This window comes from Mobula birostris, chromosome 17 (assembly GCF_030028105.1).
Source record: "Mobula birostris isolate sMobBir1 chromosome 17, sMobBir1.hap1, whole genome shotgun sequence".
Lineage (NCBI taxonomy): Eukaryota > Metazoa > Chordata > Chondrichthyes > Myliobatiformes > Myliobatidae > Mobula > Mobula birostris.
In genome coordinates, this window is record NC_092386.1 from 33369565 (window position 1) to 33388489 (window position 18925).

General features: G+C 37.7%; 1 non-coding gene and 1 pseudogene across 1 annotated transcript; one reads left to right on the forward strand and one right to left on the reverse strand.

Annotated features, from left to right (window-relative positions):
* Positions 1 to 4640: 4640 nt before the first annotated feature.
* On the forward strand, positions 4641 to 4747 carry LOC140211763 (U6 spliceosomal RNA). The gene has a single exon (XR_011889576.1). It is a non-coding gene; the product is annotated as a U6 spliceosomal RNA (small nuclear RNA).
* A 4736-nt stretch (positions 4748 to 9483) lies between these two features.
* LOC140211355 (WW domain-binding protein 11 pseudogene) lies at positions 9484 to 10607 on the reverse strand (annotated as a pseudogene).
* Between the last annotated feature and the right edge of the window lie 8318 nt (positions 10608 to 18925).

The window sequence follows — 18925 nt, forward strand, 5'->3', positions numbered from 1 at the left end:
TTTTTACATTGTTTCAACCATCCCAATAGCCACACAAGGAACTGCATACCATCTTCTAACAAGTCATATTACAAGTACTCAAAACTTAATTCAGTGGATAATTAATTATGTCTATTAATTATGGAAACCCTGCCCTTCCAATTGAAAGGTCATGAAATTGTTACCTTTGCTTTTCTCTATCGACAGATGCTGCCTGACCTACTATTCTAACAATTCTGGTTGAATACATTGCCTGCATTATTAGTTTCTTTAATTTTATTTTTATTTTCCGCTCTATTTTCAAGTTGCCCCTCTCTTTGCATCTCCTCCAGACAGATGATCTGCGATTAATAAGTGTTGAACACTTCTTCTCAGCAGTCACTGTCTCTTCTTGTGCTATTCAGTCACTCTTTGTCTCCCACCTATCATAACCATTCTGGTTGTTCTTCCCATCCCTCCCCTTCTCCATAGCTTGAAACAGAATTGCTTCTAATTTTTTTTTTCTCAATTCTGATGAAAGGTCATCAACCTGCATCATTGACTCTGTTTCTCTCAACAGCCTGACCTGCTGAGTATTCTAAGCATTTTCTGTTTCATCTTATTTTACAATTTTTTTTTTAGATGCTGCCCAAACAAAAGAATCAGAATCTATTTTTTATTTATTAATAATGCAATTTTGCATTATGTTGCACCTATACAAAATTAAACTCCCAGTGATACAACATACAACATTTTGCTTTCATTTTTGAAGAATTTTTTAAAAAAATGACAGAACCCTCTGCTTTTTTAGAACCCTGACAATAAATACTTAGAACGTTAAAAATTATGGCTATTTTAATCAACAGTTTTTAATTACTGACTCCATAGAGTAGATACAATAGTGTTTTTAATTAGCCAAAGGCTGCAAATTCCATATGATAATGAATGGGTTAAGTAGATAAACTGACCAATAGTTTTGACATAAGGCCTCCATGTGTTTAGTAATAAGCTGTAACTATTGGAAAAGCTTGCACACTGGGACATGAATGTAAGAAAACCTTATTGAAAATCCTACACAGAAAAACAATGCAGGATTAAAATGTCAGGATACCAGTTCAGAAGAGCCACAAGGGAGCACAGGGAGGAATTAAAGTCAAGGCAAGGGCACAAAGCTTAAATTGGAGAAGTCGAGGGAGATCTCTGGGGTCAGATATATGACTGACTAAGACTGAAAGAGGAGTTAATGGCCAAACAATTTCTTTCAGTCTTTACGCATGCACATACCTTTAGCTTGAATCAACATCTTACCTGGGTTAATTGGGAATTGGTAGCTTTGAAACAGTCTAATGGAGCAGATCCATAAATGAAACAAGAATTTTTAGAACGACAAACCCAGGTTCTGTTAGAATTACTATTCATTGTGTACTTGCAAATGAAGTCCAGACTAAATTCAAAGATTTTCCTTTGAAAACCAATATTTGCCTGAATATTTCCTCCAAGACTACCAGATCAACTTCAAGAGAATAAACTTGCAATAAAACCAATTAAGATATATAGATATAAACCGGAACTATAAATCTCTGAAAGCTGATTATCCTATTTTGTTCAAAGCAAGCAATCTGATTTCCTTTTTATTTGAGGGAAACAAACAAAACATGTCTAGGAAAATATGTTCATATGCACCCTGAATACATTTGCACAAAATGTATTCCACACTGTGTTATTCTGTTGATTGCCTTCAGTATGAACAGGACAGCTCCATTCAACTTGTACTGGCAGATTAGAGCACTCAGCTTCAATTATGGATTTGAATCTCAGTATAAACAAGATATTACAAGAGATGTGTATACTCTACACAAAGCACGGACTACTCTTGTGTCACCTTATTTAAGGATCATAGTAATGTAACGAAAAACATAGATCATGACAAAACACCTCAGAAAGGAATCATTATAAATCAATTCAAACCAACCACATTTATATTGGAGTAAAGCTAGTTTCAGCACAAATAAGCATGCTTGAAACTTACACTGTGCAAAGAGCCATGACAGCTGATTGTACAATACATGTTCAGTTGCAATCCGATAAACTCTCAAATAATCTCCAGTGAGGAGAGGTAGGTTTGCCTTGCATTAACTTGTGGCAGTAGAATTAGCATCAACCTATTTTCCATGCCCTGAGAAACAGATGTTGGCTGCATTTTGCTGTGCACTTCAATACCCATTGTCAAGGGAAAGGAAAAAAAATTGGTTTGAGACAATTAACATTTTGCCATCTAAGCTTATTCTGCTGGTGCCCAGGGTTTTTAATATGCACAAGAGTTGCTGGTGCTGTACTTAGGACCCTAATGGATACTTGTGAAATAATGAACTATGCGTATAAACAAAAGTAATTCAGTGTCCGATTAAGTAAACGAGTAGCCTGACCTGGTACTGACACTGTAATTCTTTGGTGCATATTTTAAATTTGAGCTGCAAGAATTGATTTCTCGATACCCTTGTCACAGAAACTAGTATTTCACAGTAAACCCTAACAATTGCATTCTAGGAAATAAGAAAAGCATATAAAATGGAGAAAATTATAATTGAAAGAATGAAAAACAACTAGTACAAGATTATCAGCAAATTCAGGAGAACTCCAGAGGTAATGGTGGGCCATAATTCAAAAATGCTTTTTTAATTATAAAGTCCTTCGCTCTAGCATATGAAAAAGTGGAAGTATCAAAAAGATATTTTTAAATTTAAATTAGCCTGCAATAGATATTGTAATAATTGTATTTTATGCTCCTGAAACAAAATAATGATTTTTAAAATTTACATCATTAAAATAGAAATAATATTGTAGCTGTTTATCTTTGTTGTGTTTTCTGGAAATCAATACCAATTTTATTTCTGTGCTTTATACTTACACATAATGTACACATATCTCACCTAGCAATTGGCAGAAGCCAAGTAAATGAAGCTTTGATAGTACATATCACTGGGATTATTGTATTCCTCCCTGAATGATTAATTACAAATAAATTGGTCTTCCTGCATTTGATAAATTTATGATTACAGATCCAAAATAACTTAAGTATCCTGAGCAAGTTAATATCTTATGTTTGTCTCTTTTTTAACATGCTGAACAAACTATATAGTTCTAGTTTCAGCAATAACCAGGAAATGGTTGATTAAGTGACTATGGGTTAGCAACTGTATAGAGAACTAGGCAATGCTCTTTAATTCTTTCCTTTAGTTGAAAACTCCTCAGACCTCAAGGGAAAGAAAAGTCTCCACATGAACCTGAATGCTGAAGTCTAAGAGAAAACCTGTGACCTAAGGAACAGATGGTAAGTGGAAAGGATACAGCAGATCCAGCAGCTCACTAACAACCACAGCAGAGCCAGATTCCTCAGTGCTCTCGAGACCTTCTACTGTCCAAATACCCAAGGATTCATCCCACTGAGAGAGTAGAACAGAGTATAGAGCTGATTAAGAATAGAAAGGCTGTTGGTGCCCTCTGGAAGGATTCTTGGAAAAATTCCTCAACTGAAATTCTATCTTTGATGAAGGTGTCCTTGATAAGCTCATAGTGAAAATGCAGTCCAGTCTCAATGGGACCTGAAAACAAGAAGTTTTGTAAAGCCATGGGGCAATTGAATCTCAGCTAAGTCTTTAGAGCAGACAGTTTCCCTGCCTTAGTTCTAATTTAGTAGAGAGGAACTTCAGACACACCCTCAATGCCCATGTCATGGAAGAGAAGGATATCTCAGAGGCCTCATGGATGCCATCCTCGAGAAAGGAGATAGATTCAGCTTGTGCTAAACACAGAGAGGTCTCCCTGATGTCTGCCATGTGAAAGGACATTGTGAGGGCCATTCTTAATAGCCTCCTTCAATTGACAGAAGAATTGCTGCCTGAATATTGTGCTCATTCTATACTTCCAGAACCATAATGACCGTGAACTTCTCTGCAGGCAAGTCCAAGAGAAATATAGGAAGCCCCACCAACGTGACCCTTTTTGACCTTACATCAACTATTCGTTCCATCACTCAAATGTAATAATAAAAGCATTTTTCTCAACCTTGGATGGCCTCAAAAAAATAGACTGTATGTTATGTCTGCTGCATGATCTTAACCAAATGCGTGACAACGTTCCCAGTTTAACTGCAGACTGGTGAACTAGATCTCAAAGCCGCAACATCATCCCAATGCTCTTCTTGGTCTTTCTCACCACATACAGTAGTTCATGTCCAACAAGATTCCTGCTGAGGAGCAGCTAATCATCAGGGCAATGGGGGAACCGTTCAGATCATATTGCTTCACTCCATAAACAAAGCTAGCCCAAACCTTAGTCATGAAACTGCAATACACAGACAACTTCTCACAGGCTAGGAAATGACATCCCTAGCCAATATTGCCAGCAATGAAGCGCTCATCACATTCAGCCAGCTTTGAATGGCAGGGAATTTTATTTACAGTGTGGATCAATGACCTTTCTTTTCTTTTTGTTTGCATGTTCACAGTCACCAAGGCAAATAAGCGTATAGAATGAAAATGTTGCTACAGATTTTAAAACTAGTGTTGATTGTGTCTTAGCAAATAAAAGATGAAAATTATGCAATAACTAAGCATGAAAAGCTGAAACCCTCACTGGTTCCCAAGTAAATAACCCCAGCTACCACAGAAAGCTTCCTTTCTATGTTCACTTCAGCGGCATATGCATTGAAATAAGAATGACACAGAGAAGATAAATAAAGTCCCTAATCAAGGCTGATATGTAAATTAATGAAGTGTCCTATATTTTTATTCAAGGTGAAACAAGAGTTGTAAATATCAAAGCAGTACTCTCTCTTCCTCTCTCTAGGGCAGGAAAGATTTCTATTATCAGATCAAGGTGATAATGTAGCATCCACGTGGCACATACCCTGCTGTTGTGCATGCCAGCTCATCCAAGCCATCTTCCATTTCATCTGGATATCCAAAATAGATGCATGTATAGGTCTTCTTTGAAATTAGGGGAAAGCATTCTCATTGTAGCCTCAATCCTAATGGCAACCTTCAAATGTGTCTGCATCGAGATATTGTGGTGGCCAAGGTACACAAATACTAAATATTGCCAAGGGTCTACCAATTCCAAGAGTTGTGAAAAATGAAGCAGGCCTCATTTTCATGGAATTTTCTATCCTATTGGAACATACTACTCCATCTTTCCCTCAAAAAAAAGTTTCTGCAGAACAAACACTATTGATCACCTCAATCACATAGGAGCCAACATGGAATGTCCTGGAGATCCTGTGGAAAAAAGAAACAGTGAATCCTGTGGATGGTTTCCTGAGCAGAGTGTTAAAATTATATGGAAGAAAGCGTTATCACCAAAACTCTCGAACAAACTTTAAGACTTTGCTTGGTGAGTGGTGAGAGGTGCTCATATCATCAGATATCTCACACCCAATATACATTATCCACAAGAAGACTTTGGTGTTGATGAGATGGTCATCCATCTTCTTGTGGATTGTGTGATTGCCAGGATTATCTGGAAAGACATGTAGTAGTCTTTGCTGAGTTTCATCCCATGCAGCTGTGTAACACAGAACTCTCTACTCTACGGGCTACTCCCAACCTGGAGAAAGACACAGGTATGCCCAAAATTTGCTGGTCTTCCAGTGCAAGCATATGGCCATATGTGATTGCTTCCAGCTGGCACATTCAAAGATACAGGAGTACATGCTGAGGGACAGACTGAAACTTGAAGATGGAATCTTCAGGGATGAAATATTAGCTATACTGATTATTTGTAAGTGAAATTATTAAATTGCTTAGTACAATATATAAAAATAATGATAATATCCCAATTGTAGTACCATATATACCATGAATCAAGTACATTTTTGGTTTAAAAAGATCTAGCATTCTTTGTTAATCATCAGAGCCTATTTCTGAAAATGAAGTCATGCAGTAGAAAGGAATTGTCATTCTTAAAATAATTTTGAGTTTTTTTATTGAAATTATATAGCTAGATAATCTTACATAATTCTCTTAGTGTGAATTTATAGAGAAATATTTATCTTTAAAGCTTTGTAAGAGGTAAAAAAATTCTGTTAATATTTATTTTAATTTGAGAAAAACTACACAGTCAGCTTTAGGTTTGGAATAAAGGAAATCACTTTCCACTCCACCCACCCCCATCAGTTCTTTATTTTGATCTTCTAGCATTGAGTATGTTCCTTTCTGGTATCTATTGTTAAAGTGCAGAGCACATCCTTATTCTCACCCAAAATTCAAGCATACGTCCTTACCAAATACTAAATACAGTGGGTTCAGGTTAAATGGGACACATTGGGACCCAATTAAGCAGTAGCCTCACTTAGCTGAAGTTTCATGGAAATAGTTAAAAAGGCATCAAAAAGACAAACTACTATTTAACTGAGTAACAAATTATGTCTTTAAATGAAAAACAGAACAAATTAGAGCACTATCAATACGATGACAGTACTACAAAACTGTGTACTAGTTCCTAATAGTTATCGACAGAGGAATTAATCCAGTGTTTGCTGCTGTGTTCTTTTGATTGACTGTAAATGAACAAATCCAGCACAGACACCTAATATAGAAAATGGACTACCCATGACAATCTTCTCGATGATTACATCCTCTAAATCTTCATTTACATTGTAACATTCAGGATGATTGTCTATACCTTCAAATTCTTTGCAGATCCTAACTTGTCAAAGCAGTGAAATCATTATATTTTCATTCCTGGCCTTTCTGGCATCTCCAAGTCGGAATGCTTGAAAACACAATGAGCAGTTCTGAATTGATTACTGCTTATTTTTCACTAAGTATCAGTGACAAAAAATGTCACTGCTTTTTGAACACAAACACATGCAGCCAACACTATTTAAAAATTATGAAGATAGCACAGCAGTGACTCTACTTTCTTAGAGGTTTGTTAAGATTCTACATGTCATCGAAAACTCTTAATAAATTTCTATAGATGCGTGTGGAGAGTGTATTGACAGGTTGCATCATGGCTGGGAAACATCAGTGCCCTTGAACGGAAAAGCCTACAAAATGTAGTGGATGTGGCCCTGGCAATCACAGGTAAAGCCCCCCACCACCCCTGAGCATATAAACATGGAATGCTATTGCAGGAGAGCAGCATAAGACCATAAAATATAGGAATAGAATTAGGCCTTTCGGCTCATTGACTCTGCTTTGCCATTCCACCATGAGTGATTTATTTTCCCTTTATTTTCCCCCTCGATCCCATTTTCTGGCCATCTCCCCATAACTTCTGACACTCTGACAAATTAGGAACCTATCAACCTCTTTTTTAAATATACTCAATGACTTGGCCTCCACAGCCATCTGTAACAATGCTTTTCACAGATTCACCACTCTCTGACTAAAGAGTAACCCTCATCCTTCTAAATCTCCAATAAGTACTGGCCCAGAGTCTTCAAAAGCTCGACATATGTTAACCTTTTCATTCCTGGAAACATTCTTGTGAACCTCCTCTGGATCATCTCCAAAGACAGCACATCCTTTTTTAGATAATGGACCAAAAACTGCTCACAATACTCCAAGCACCATCTGACCAATGCTTTATAAAGCCTCATCATGGCATTCTTGCTCTTATATTCTAGTCCTCTCAAAATGAATGCTAATATTGCATTTGCTTTCTTTACCACCGACTCAAACTGCAAGTTAACCTTCAGAAAATCCTTCACTAAATCTCACAATTTACTGGTGATACAACCATTGTTGGTAGAATCTCATACAGGAATGAGATATGCCAATTAGTGGAGTGGGCTGCAGCAACAACCTGGCATTCAATGTCAGTAAGACGAAAGAGCTGATTGTGACTTTAGGAAGGGTAAGATGAAGGAATACAAACTAATCCTCATAAAGGGATCAGAAGTGGAGAGAGTGAGCAGCTTCAAGTTCCTGGGTGTCAAGATCTCAGAGGACCTAACCTGGTCCCAACATATCGATGTAGTTATAAAGAAGGCAAGACAGCGGCTATACTTTATTAGGAGTTTGAAAAGATTTGGCATGTCAACAAATATACTCAAAAACTTCCATAGTTGTACCATGGAGAACATTCTGACAGGCTGCATCACTGTCTGGTATGGGGGAGGGGGTACTACTGCACAGGACCGAAAGCAGGTGCAGAAGGTTGTAAATATAGTCAGCTCCATCTTGCATACTAACCTACAAAGTACCCAGGACATCTTTAGGGAGCAGTATGTCAGAAAGGCATCTTCCATTATTAAGGACCTCCAGCACCCAGGGCATGCCCTTTTCTCACTGTTACCATCAGGTAGGAGGTACAGAAGCCTGAAGTCACACACGCAGCATTTCAGGAACAGCTTCTCCCTCTCTGCCATCCGATTCCTAAATGGACATTGAATCTTTGGACACTACCTCACTTTTTTTTTAATATGCAGTATTTCTGTTTTTACATGTTTTAATCTATTTAATATACATATATCATAATTGATTTACTTATTCATTATTATTTTTTAATTTTATTTATTATTTTATTTTCTTTGCTAGATTATGTATTGCATTGAACTGCTGTTGCTAAGTTATCAAATTTCACGTCACATGCCGGTGATAATAAACCTGATTCTGATTCTGAAGTTGCTTCGCACCTCTGATTTTGAATTTTCTCTTCGTTTAGGAAATAATCTATGCCTTTATTCTTTCTATCAAAGTGCATGACCATACACTATATTCGCTACATTATATTCCACCTGTCACTTCTTTGGCCTGTTCTCTTAGTCTCTCTAAGTCCTTTTGCAGATACCCTGCTTCCACAACCCTACATGCTCCTCCATCATCAGGGACCCCCACTACCCAGGCCATTCTCCCTTTTCGTAGCTGCCATTAGGAAGAAGGCACAGGAGCCACAGGACCCAAACCATCAGGTTCAGGAACAATTATTACCTTTCAACCATCAGACTCTTCAACCAGTGGGGATAACTTTAGTCAGCTTCACTCGTCCCATCACTGAACTGTTCTCACAACCTATAGACTCAGTTTCAAGGATTCTGCATCTCATGTTTTCACTATTTATTACTATTATATATTCTTTTCTCAGCTCAAGCTGGTTAACTTAAGGTACCGGCATAGCCAAACACATTCATTTCTCAATTACTAGGAACTTTCGGACTGTTCTTGTGGTGTTTAGTATTTTGTCTTTATGGAGGTTTACATAAATATTGTTTAATGCTGTTGTGTAATGACTTTGGGTTGATACCAGCTGCAGATATTACTACTGAGACAATGTATACCATGTTCATGTTCCATAGTCTTTCAATTTCCTGTTTAATTCAGCACAATTCTGGTGTCTTTTACTTATTGATTTCTGCATGTTATGTGTGTTTGGTATGGCTATATCTATTAAGTTGTTCTTGCTTGCTTATCCTGTGTTATAATATCCAGACAGTTATTATAGATTGTCTTATCTCCAGAACATAAAAACTAATTGAAAGGAAAATAAGGGAGCCAAGAGATGCAAATCTTAGTCTGTTTTTTAATGATTCTGCTCCACTATATCCAACTTTTCTTCAGTGGCCACTTCAGTACTGGGCTTCTCCTCCTCTTCCAGGAAATCTTGCCCTGTCATTCAAAGCAAAGTGGCCTGCGGAGGAATCAACTCCTTCATTTTTTTTTTCATTCTTTTATTCTGTTCATCATGCACATCTACAAACCACACAGTACAGCCTGGTTTATGATTGTCCAGCCTTTCATCATCTTCATCTCAGTGCCATGAATCATCATTGTCATCATTGTCTTTATCTTTTGAATCATCACCATTTTCATCCTGATCCTGCTCCATGCCATCATTGTAATCATCATCCCCACTGTCTTCCTCCTCATCATCCTTCTGCATTTCCAGAAAAGCAGTTTCAGGATCATAGACATTATCGTCATCCTTTCCCTTCAGAGGTAAACCTGGAGGAGGCCCCATCCTTTGGGCATAAAATGTTAACATCTGTGGTGGTGGAGCACCTGGTGGAGGACTGGGTGGCTTCAAACCGGATGGCAGCCATGGAACCCCATACAAAGGAAGGTGCATGAGTGTAACAGGTTGGAGGCTGGTTCATGAGCTGATATTTTTTTCAATATGGATGGTGGCTGAGCTCCCAGAAGGAGTATATCCTGAATCATAATGTTTGAGGCATATCTGATAGCAGAATACACTCTACCTCTGCATGCTGGGTAATCATCACAGAACTGGCAAAGTTGGGATCATTTATGTTCATATTCTGTCTCAAATTTCTGTAGATCCTTATAAAAATCAATATTTTCATTCTCATACAGATGCAGGATGCTCTCAAATGTGCCTCGGAGTTTCTTCCACTTACCTTTCAATACTTTCTCATTAACCTGGGGTTGCTGAACAGGTTCGAGTTCCGTTTCATCCAGTTTCTCCATGTCTTTAGTTATTTGTTTGGGGTCTTTCGTCTTGAGCACAGGTGCTCACACCATCATTCACTGCTTCTTGTTCTTCTTCAATTCTCATTTCCTGGCCTCTTTTCAGGTCTGGTTGGTGGGGTTCATAAACTTCCCACTCTTGGTGGAACTGATTGACCTCTGACCCAGCTTTGTGACACTCTTCTTCCCCTCCTCCGCTACCAAAATAAAAGTGAACATAACTCATGAACAGCCTGCAAATTCAAGCGCAGCACCGTTCTGCTAACTTAATTATTATTATTATCATTTATTTTTTCTCAGCTCAAGCTGGTAAAACCTGAGGTACGGGCATAGACAAGCACACTCATTTCTCAATTGCTAGGAACTTGCAGACTATTCTAGTGGTGTTTAGTATTGTGGCTTTCTGAAGGTTTACATAGATATTGCTGTGTAGCCCTAACTGTTTATTATTTTTATTATTTCTTTTTTCTCCTTCTCTTTGTATTTGCTCAGTTTGTTGTCTTTTGCACTTTGGTTGTTTGTCCGTTCTGTTAGATGTGGTCTTTCATTAATTCTATTGTGTTTCTTGTACTAATGTTGAATGCTTGCAAGATAATGAATCTCAGGTTTGTATATGGTGTCATATAAATAATAATAAAGGCATCCGTTAGTCTTGCGAGACCACGGATCTGCGCCTGGAAAGCCTTCACACTCCAGGGTGCAGGCCTAGGCATGATTGTATGGAGGACAGGCAGTTGCCCATGCTGCAAGCCTCCCCTCTCCACGCCACTGATGTTGTCCAAGAGGAGGGCATTAGGACCCTTACAACTTGGCACCAGTGTCATCGCAGAGCAATGTGTGGTTAAGTGCCTTGCTCAAAGACACAACACATTGCCTCGGCTGGGGCTCGAACTCACGACCTTCAAATCGGTAGTCGAATGCCTTAACCACTTGGCCACGCACCCACATGTATGTACATATATGTACTTTGATAAAAAAATTTATGAGGGGTGATCGATAAGTTCATAGCCTAAGGTAGAAGGAGTCAATTTTAGAAAACCTAGCACATTTATTTTTCAACATAGTCCCCTCCTACATGTACACACTTAGTCCAGCGGTCGTGGAGCATACGGATCCCTTCTTTGTAGAAGCGGTCCACAGCAGGGGTGATTGATAAGTTTGTGGCCTAAGGTAGAAGGAAATGGGTTATACAGCTGTCGTTACCTGCACATGCAGTTCAACTCTTTGAATGAAAATACAGAAAGTTTGAAGTTAATAACTCACCTCCTTCTACCTTAGGCCCCGAACTTGCTGTGGACAACTTCTGGAGGTCCAAGACGCTGACTTCTACAAAGAAGGGATCCGTATGCTCCACGACCACTGGACTAAGTGTGTAAATGTAGGAAAAATAAATGTGCTAGGTTTGCTAAAATTGACTCCTTCTATCTTAGGCCACAAACTTATCAATCACCCCTCGTACTTTGAACTGTGTACTTTTGAACTGTTCACTATATTCATGGTGTAGTGCCTAACAGCAAGTGCATGTGACTGACGCGAGTTAGAAACTGTTCAGCAACAGTCTCCTGTCCCAATTAAGTGGCACTGTGTCCTAAATAAATGAAGAGAATCCTGACTCGTTTCTCGGTTAGTTTTGTTCTTTAAGAGTTGGCCCAAATAATGGGCTGACCCAATTAACCGGAGTCAAGTGCACTGAAAAAAGCAAATATGGAGAAACAAACTAATCAAAAAGATCTTAATCTCGGACTTATTTATGTTGCAGGAAACACAAAGAACCACATTTTGCTGAATGTTGCCTATATTACATTGACATTATTACTCATGTTAGCAGCCAGATGGATAAAATACTCCATTATGTTGTGAGCTATCTCATAGATAATTATTGCTTAACTGTCATTGTTTTTTTTAAGATTAGAGGTACCATATATGATTAAAGTTGCGCGATTTTTATTTCTACTGGGACATTGATTTTTCAGTAACACGCTATCACCAATGTAATATCCACTGTTATTCGGTTGCCCCATCAACTGAGCCTTTTTACAGTAAGTGACATTCTTGGTGGAGCTTTGTAAATTGTTGATTTCAGTCATTTGGCAGTTACCCAGACTGCTCCTTCCCACAAGGCTGGCTATGAAAGGCTTTCTTCCACAGCACATCTCTCTAGCCTTTGAATTAATTCTTTGTTCTAATTGGTGTATTTTAATGTTTACCCCGAAGTCAAACCATGTGTAGTTTCTGATGTTGATTCTGAAATTCTTTGCATTTAAAAGCTGGTACTCAGCTTTTGAGAAATGGTCACGACCGAACCAAAGTAGTTTGCCATTTAACCTTCCAGATCAATGTAATCAATAGTTAATATTTCTCACTTTGCCTTGACTGGATGTCCCTTGTCAGCTTCCATATCTGCAAGATTAGATTCCAGTAATGCCACAGACCAGGAATGCTTTGTTAAAAAAAACTTTGCTTGCCCTAATATACTTATAATGTTTCTAATTTTCCTTCTCAGATGCTGCATGTGGTAAGAAAGAATCAGATAAATGGCTAATCGCCGAAAAGGAAACCACGCCTAATCATACTAATTAAATATATAATTGGAATCAGTTTGATTTAAAATAAAATGTCATGTCAAGCAAATCTGTGATTATAGACAAAAAGGAAATTTTAATTTTCACAATTATTTTGCGCATTCCGGTAGAGATTAGTCTTAAATCAACATCTCACACTTTTTGTGAACATTAATTTCAAAATGTAATTGAACTGACAGGCCAATAGAACAACATAATGTTATTTTTTCTCTTAAACACAATCATAATTGCAGCGAACATTTAGTTGTTTGGTTCACTGGAAAGTATAATTCCTCTCGCAGTATTAAGCACAGCACCCCTGAGCTCAGAGTGGCCTTAGCTCGACGTATTGGCTTATTGCTTTTCATGTGCAGCCCCCTTGCTCACGGCAATTCAATTTTTTGACTACAGAGCCTTTCTTCTGTTCTCTCCCTGTCCCATTCATTATTGGGAACTTCACTATGTTTAAATAACATGGTTACTCAAACTCGTTTGATGTTTAGAATGCGGCACTTCTTGAATTACAGCCAAACAATGTGTGTGCAAATGCTTCATGCATCAAAAGACACAAAACAACCCATTTCCTGGAATACTTACTTTGCCACCCACCACCACACACACACACACACACACACACACACACACACACACACACACAAACACAGTCTCTCACACACAAGTGGATAGACACACCGAAACAGACTCGCACACGCATACACTCAATAATACATTCACAAACAAACATACGCACACACACACTGAGAAACAGACTAGCATAGATACATGCTCACAGATATACACACATACACACACACACACACACACACACAAAATGGGTTGATCACAGATGCCTAAATATTTCCGAATCAGTAGTAAGACACTGGTTAGAACCCTCCATTAGAGTAGTGAGAGAGTCAATTTAAGTGTATTTGAAGTATTAAAATACACAAGCAGGTGTCCTCATGACAAGGATGGATGTGAGTAGGACTGGAAACAACCAATAGAAAATGTGAGCTGTCATTTTCACATGACAAAGCTACCAAAATCCCTCTGGATTAGTGCCACGTCCTGATGAACAAACAATCTGTCTGCTGAGGGCTTTCAGCCTATAAAAACGGCCCAAGGAGTTTAGCATTGTGAGGCTGCCACAAATTATGAATCAGGTCAAGTTGTATAGCCATATTACCAATAAATTTTTGAATTGTTTAAATTTTCAAATTCAATTATGATGGAAAGAAAAGCCCGGCGTCACTAGTAATGTCAGACATGCAAATTAAATCCCTAAGGATGCAGAGACAGAACACAGGCCTGCCGCTGCCAAAGTACTGAATCGTAGATACAAATAGCCTTAATGGAAAATGCTGCGACAACATCTCCACCACAGACAATAGCCGTCAAGAGGAGAAAAATTGAAGGAAACATAGAAGCTGAAAGCCGACAATAGTTTGCTCTATTACGCTATTAATCTGGAGCACAAAGAGAGTGAACACGTGTCTGTTCCTTGATACTCTTTTAAATTTCAGACATTTATAAGCATTACTTTTCATCAAATATTGTTAATGTGCCATATCTCTTGAATCAGAATTTCCTTTCTCTTGGCGATAGATGAGAGGAAAATGTGATGGGGAGAATGCCGGAATTAAACAAGTGCAAATCTGTCCTATTATAAAATTCTTGTTTTGGAGTTAGTGCACTTTTACATTCATGTTTTGTAATAGACAGTGGAAAAGTGATGGTCATCACATTTATTTAATTAATTCTGAGTGTTGGTCCTTGCCATTTTAGTTTCAAGGTCTGTTTCAATCTGAAGGATTTAAGACATGAATTGGCTTGTGCATCTATCAGGAATCTCACTCTAAGGGTAATGACAGATTTCTCTTGACTCCTGTTCCCTAGCCACACTAGCTATCTCCTTGCCAGTTTTATTATCTTGAAAATAAAAGCTTTTCAAGCCTTTAATTAGTGCCTACAGAGTGTTATCTTGTGTGGTGTAAAATTAGCTTTGTTTCTGGCTGTTTGGAGGGCAATTAGGAACCTTTTATTAGCAGCAAAGGCTAAAACACCCTTATTGTAGTCACAGGACATAATCTTTCACGCTTGACAGCTCAAGATTTCACAACTGCTTGCTGTGAAAACATCGACCAGAAGGAACCAAGCCTGAAACATCTAGATAAATACCTGACTCAGGGAGTTTCCATTCTTTTTCAATCAAATTATCATGTTGTCTACACCAAGACAGCAGAAATACATTATGGGAGGGGACGAGGTAAATGAGAAATTAACCTATATGATTCATGACTAGAAATTTGCTCTAGGCTGAAAAGAAAAATATTTTCGATTAATTTATTATTTTTGCATTTTGAAATCTGAGAGGAAATGTGTGTGTGTGTGTGTGTGTGTGTGTGTGTGTGTGTGTGTGTGTGTGTTATAAAATAGTATATGTATTTATTTAGTTGCAAGACTCATCATAGTATCATTACCTTTTTCATTTATTATGTTTGACAATTCCCTAGTGAAAGAATAGCATTTGAGGAAATTCTTGGGAATGGTGCCAAGTCAGTCAAACAAGCAAAGCTTCCACTTTTGTCAGACCTAACTCATTAAAATGTTATCATTATTCTGCATCTACTTCATAATTCATTGCTTGCTCATTACTCTTATTGTGGGTGAAGAAATTTATGGAATCCTGTTTTGCCAGAACTAGGATGAACTGAAAGTCAAGATGATGAAAATCACGAAGGCTTATTACTGCGCTGGATGGGGGATGGGCCAGGCTGGAACAGCTGTGTTGGAGTAAGGGCAGCTATGTTCACGGTACTGACAGGAGAATCAGTGGTGATATGTGACTGCAGGCATTATGACATTAAGGACTTTATTTCATGACAAGGGAAAACGTTATTTCTCGCTTTTCATCTGTCAAGAAGAGAAGCCTTGGAGGTAATGGGTGCAAAGCAGAGACAGAGAGTCAGAGTCCTTTGAAAAGTAGACAGGGAGCAGGCCAATCAAGGCTATGTTACCTCATTTGTGAATGTATCAAGTAGAGCTACAGAACACAACAGTGCAGAATTACACCGATTTGTGCCACAATTATTGTACAGCTGATAGTTTCATTACAAAAGGATGCTTCAAAATGATTCATTTTATCAAGATGATGAATTGTATTTAATTGTTTACCACCTCATCATATTCTGAAATAAATTATTAACCAATATGGTTGTAAATAAAAGTAGTCTATTTTATGCTCTTGACGGTATTGCGATTGTACTTTTTAATCTCCAACAAAGAAGGATAGAAGTATTTACCTGGTGGATGAATGCAAGTGCAGCAGACGTAGATCCTGGTTTTGTATTTCCAAAATAGAGAATACCCAGAACAATTCCATTCCATTTCAGCCTTTGTGAGCATTTGGATAATTACAACAGTGGATACTTTGGAGCCTAAGACAGGGAGTTGGCTGTTAAAACTATCGTCATTCAATTAGCCTGTACGTTAACTGTTCTTTCACCTACCTTTGTTTCATGTTCAGTGATCTCATTCTTCCTTATGACCTGAGCCTTTGAAGTTCAGATTCATAAGCCAAAATTCGTATTTCTGAAGAAGGGAGTTATCTCTAATGAGTTCTGCTAAATTTATAGGAAATAACGATAAGTACATGGATGGGTGTGGTCATAGTGGGCTATGGTCCAGGTGCAAGTTGATGGGACTAGGCAGAATAATAGTTTTGGCACAGATGAGCTGAAGGGCCTGGTTCTGTGCTGCAGTGATTCTATGACTCTAAATGAAAGTCAATTGCTGTTTCTTAAATATCAATATTCTACTAACATTGTTAATTATTCTTTGAAAATGTTCACTAGCTTTTAGTGATTTTTACGCATGCACGCTCAAATTTCTCAGCTACTTCAGACATGGGTATCTGCAGCGAAACATTCTTTCTCTTTTTTTCTTAGGCAAAGAACTTACCTAACCTCATCATCGTTCATCTACCTGTCACTGATGTATTTGTCGATAACAGTATTGGTAAAAGTGACCACCATTTTTTCACTACAGAGTCGAGGGAGGCAAAGAACTTTCTCCACATTGGCAACATCTTCAATCATACTGCGTGGCATTAACTCTGTGCTAAGTGAGTCAACTCAGAATAGCTCCAGCAATTTGATATTAAAACTAGCATTCTAAGACGTGCTGTGGCAGTAAAATTGTAACCCTTAAACCTGATGCCGAATGAATCTTAGACTCTGCCATTACTATCATGCCAAAAAGATCAATCCTGGTTCAATGAAGAATGTAGAAAGAACAGGCCAGGAGAAGAAGAAGAATAGACTGAAAATCAGTTGTCAACCTAATGAAGCTACAATAATGTAGATCAGCATGCAGAGGAGTGAAGGTTGAACAAGACATTGTCAACTCAAACAAGGGCAGCAGAGTGTAGAATAACTTCAAACCTACAGATGGTAGAACAAGAAAAAGTGCCTCAGAATTTGTTGGAATAATCATGATTAGAAATAGTAATAATGATCTCAATTACAGTATTTTCCAGTTATCTATGTCTAACCTTGTTTATGCATTTCATTAAATAGAATTTTACATAATTAATGAAAATCAGCTTTGAAACTTAATTCACGTGTTTTATTTTAAATTATTTCTTCCTCTCGTCATCAAATTCCCACTAACCAGGTTCTCAGTTTCCCATTCTGTTGTCAAAATGTTCAGTTAATATTGCATTCTTGCCTTAGGAAAACAGTCTTCTGCTTTTGTAATAAAAACACAGATGGTCAAAAATACCCAACAGGTCAGGGAGGACAGAAGCAGAATTAACATTTCACATCAATCAGCAAGTCATCATCTGTATGGCTTATTTGAGTCTTGCACAGCAAATAGAGAAAAGTGGAAAAGAAAGGACTAGGCAAAGCAGTGGAAGGGTCAGAGGGTGCAATGTTACTTACCTAAAGAAGAATTTGTACAGGGTTTATAAATATGGAAATGCCATATAAGATTTTATGAATATGATAATATTTCAAATATAGAAATCTTTGTATTTGGACTAGAATGTAATTAGGAATAACATTTTGTGCTGTGTATCTGCTCTTCGCAATATACTAGATATGGAAAATAAGTTTTAGATTTTATAAACACATAATTTGAAGATAGTGTTGCTATAAACAGGCCATTTCTGCCAAGAATCTATTAGAATATGCTGTGGATGAGAGGAATAGGGGCAAAATATAAGTCATTCCAAGGTGATAATTTGTAAACAAAAATCTTTTATTGAACTACATCATGTCAAGATTGAATTGATTTTTCATGCATTTTTATCATGTTAACTTTAAAGTGTTTCTAAATCTTGTCCAGCAACAAATAAATGAAATTTGAGGCTCTATGACTTTCATAATCTTACCGATAAATATTGGTGGTATTTGGAACCATGAATTTGCAAATTGATTTGACTCACTTTTTGAGCATATCTTTGTTCAACCATCTTGTGCTGCAGCTTAGAGTTGCTGGCTTCAACTCTTTTTGTATTAACAGTAATTACCTTGTATGTGATCTTGAAAATGATTTTTTTTTCAAAATGCTGTTGCATCAAAGTAAAATAAATAACACTGAACTGGATGAAGTTGTTCTACTTTGCCTCTTCATAGTGCTGGAAGAGAAATACTGTGTGCTTTATTGAGATATCACACATCCTTTTTCCAGCAGTTTTCTCCTATTTCCTTCCTTCTTCAGGAGATGAGGATAATTCCTGGGGCATATTTACAAAAACACCGTCCACTGCTCCTACTTATCAGCTAATTGATTTTTATTAATATGCGAGTCTCATAGGTAGTAAAAACAGACGCGTTTCCATTCTCATCTGATTGCTCACAGATAATCTTGCACACACCTACAGAAAGCTAAAAATAAGAGCAAGAACTGATATTTCCCTTCACAACCGCAAAGGAGTTGAAACCAATTATAGAGCTTTGTTTTCAGAATGGG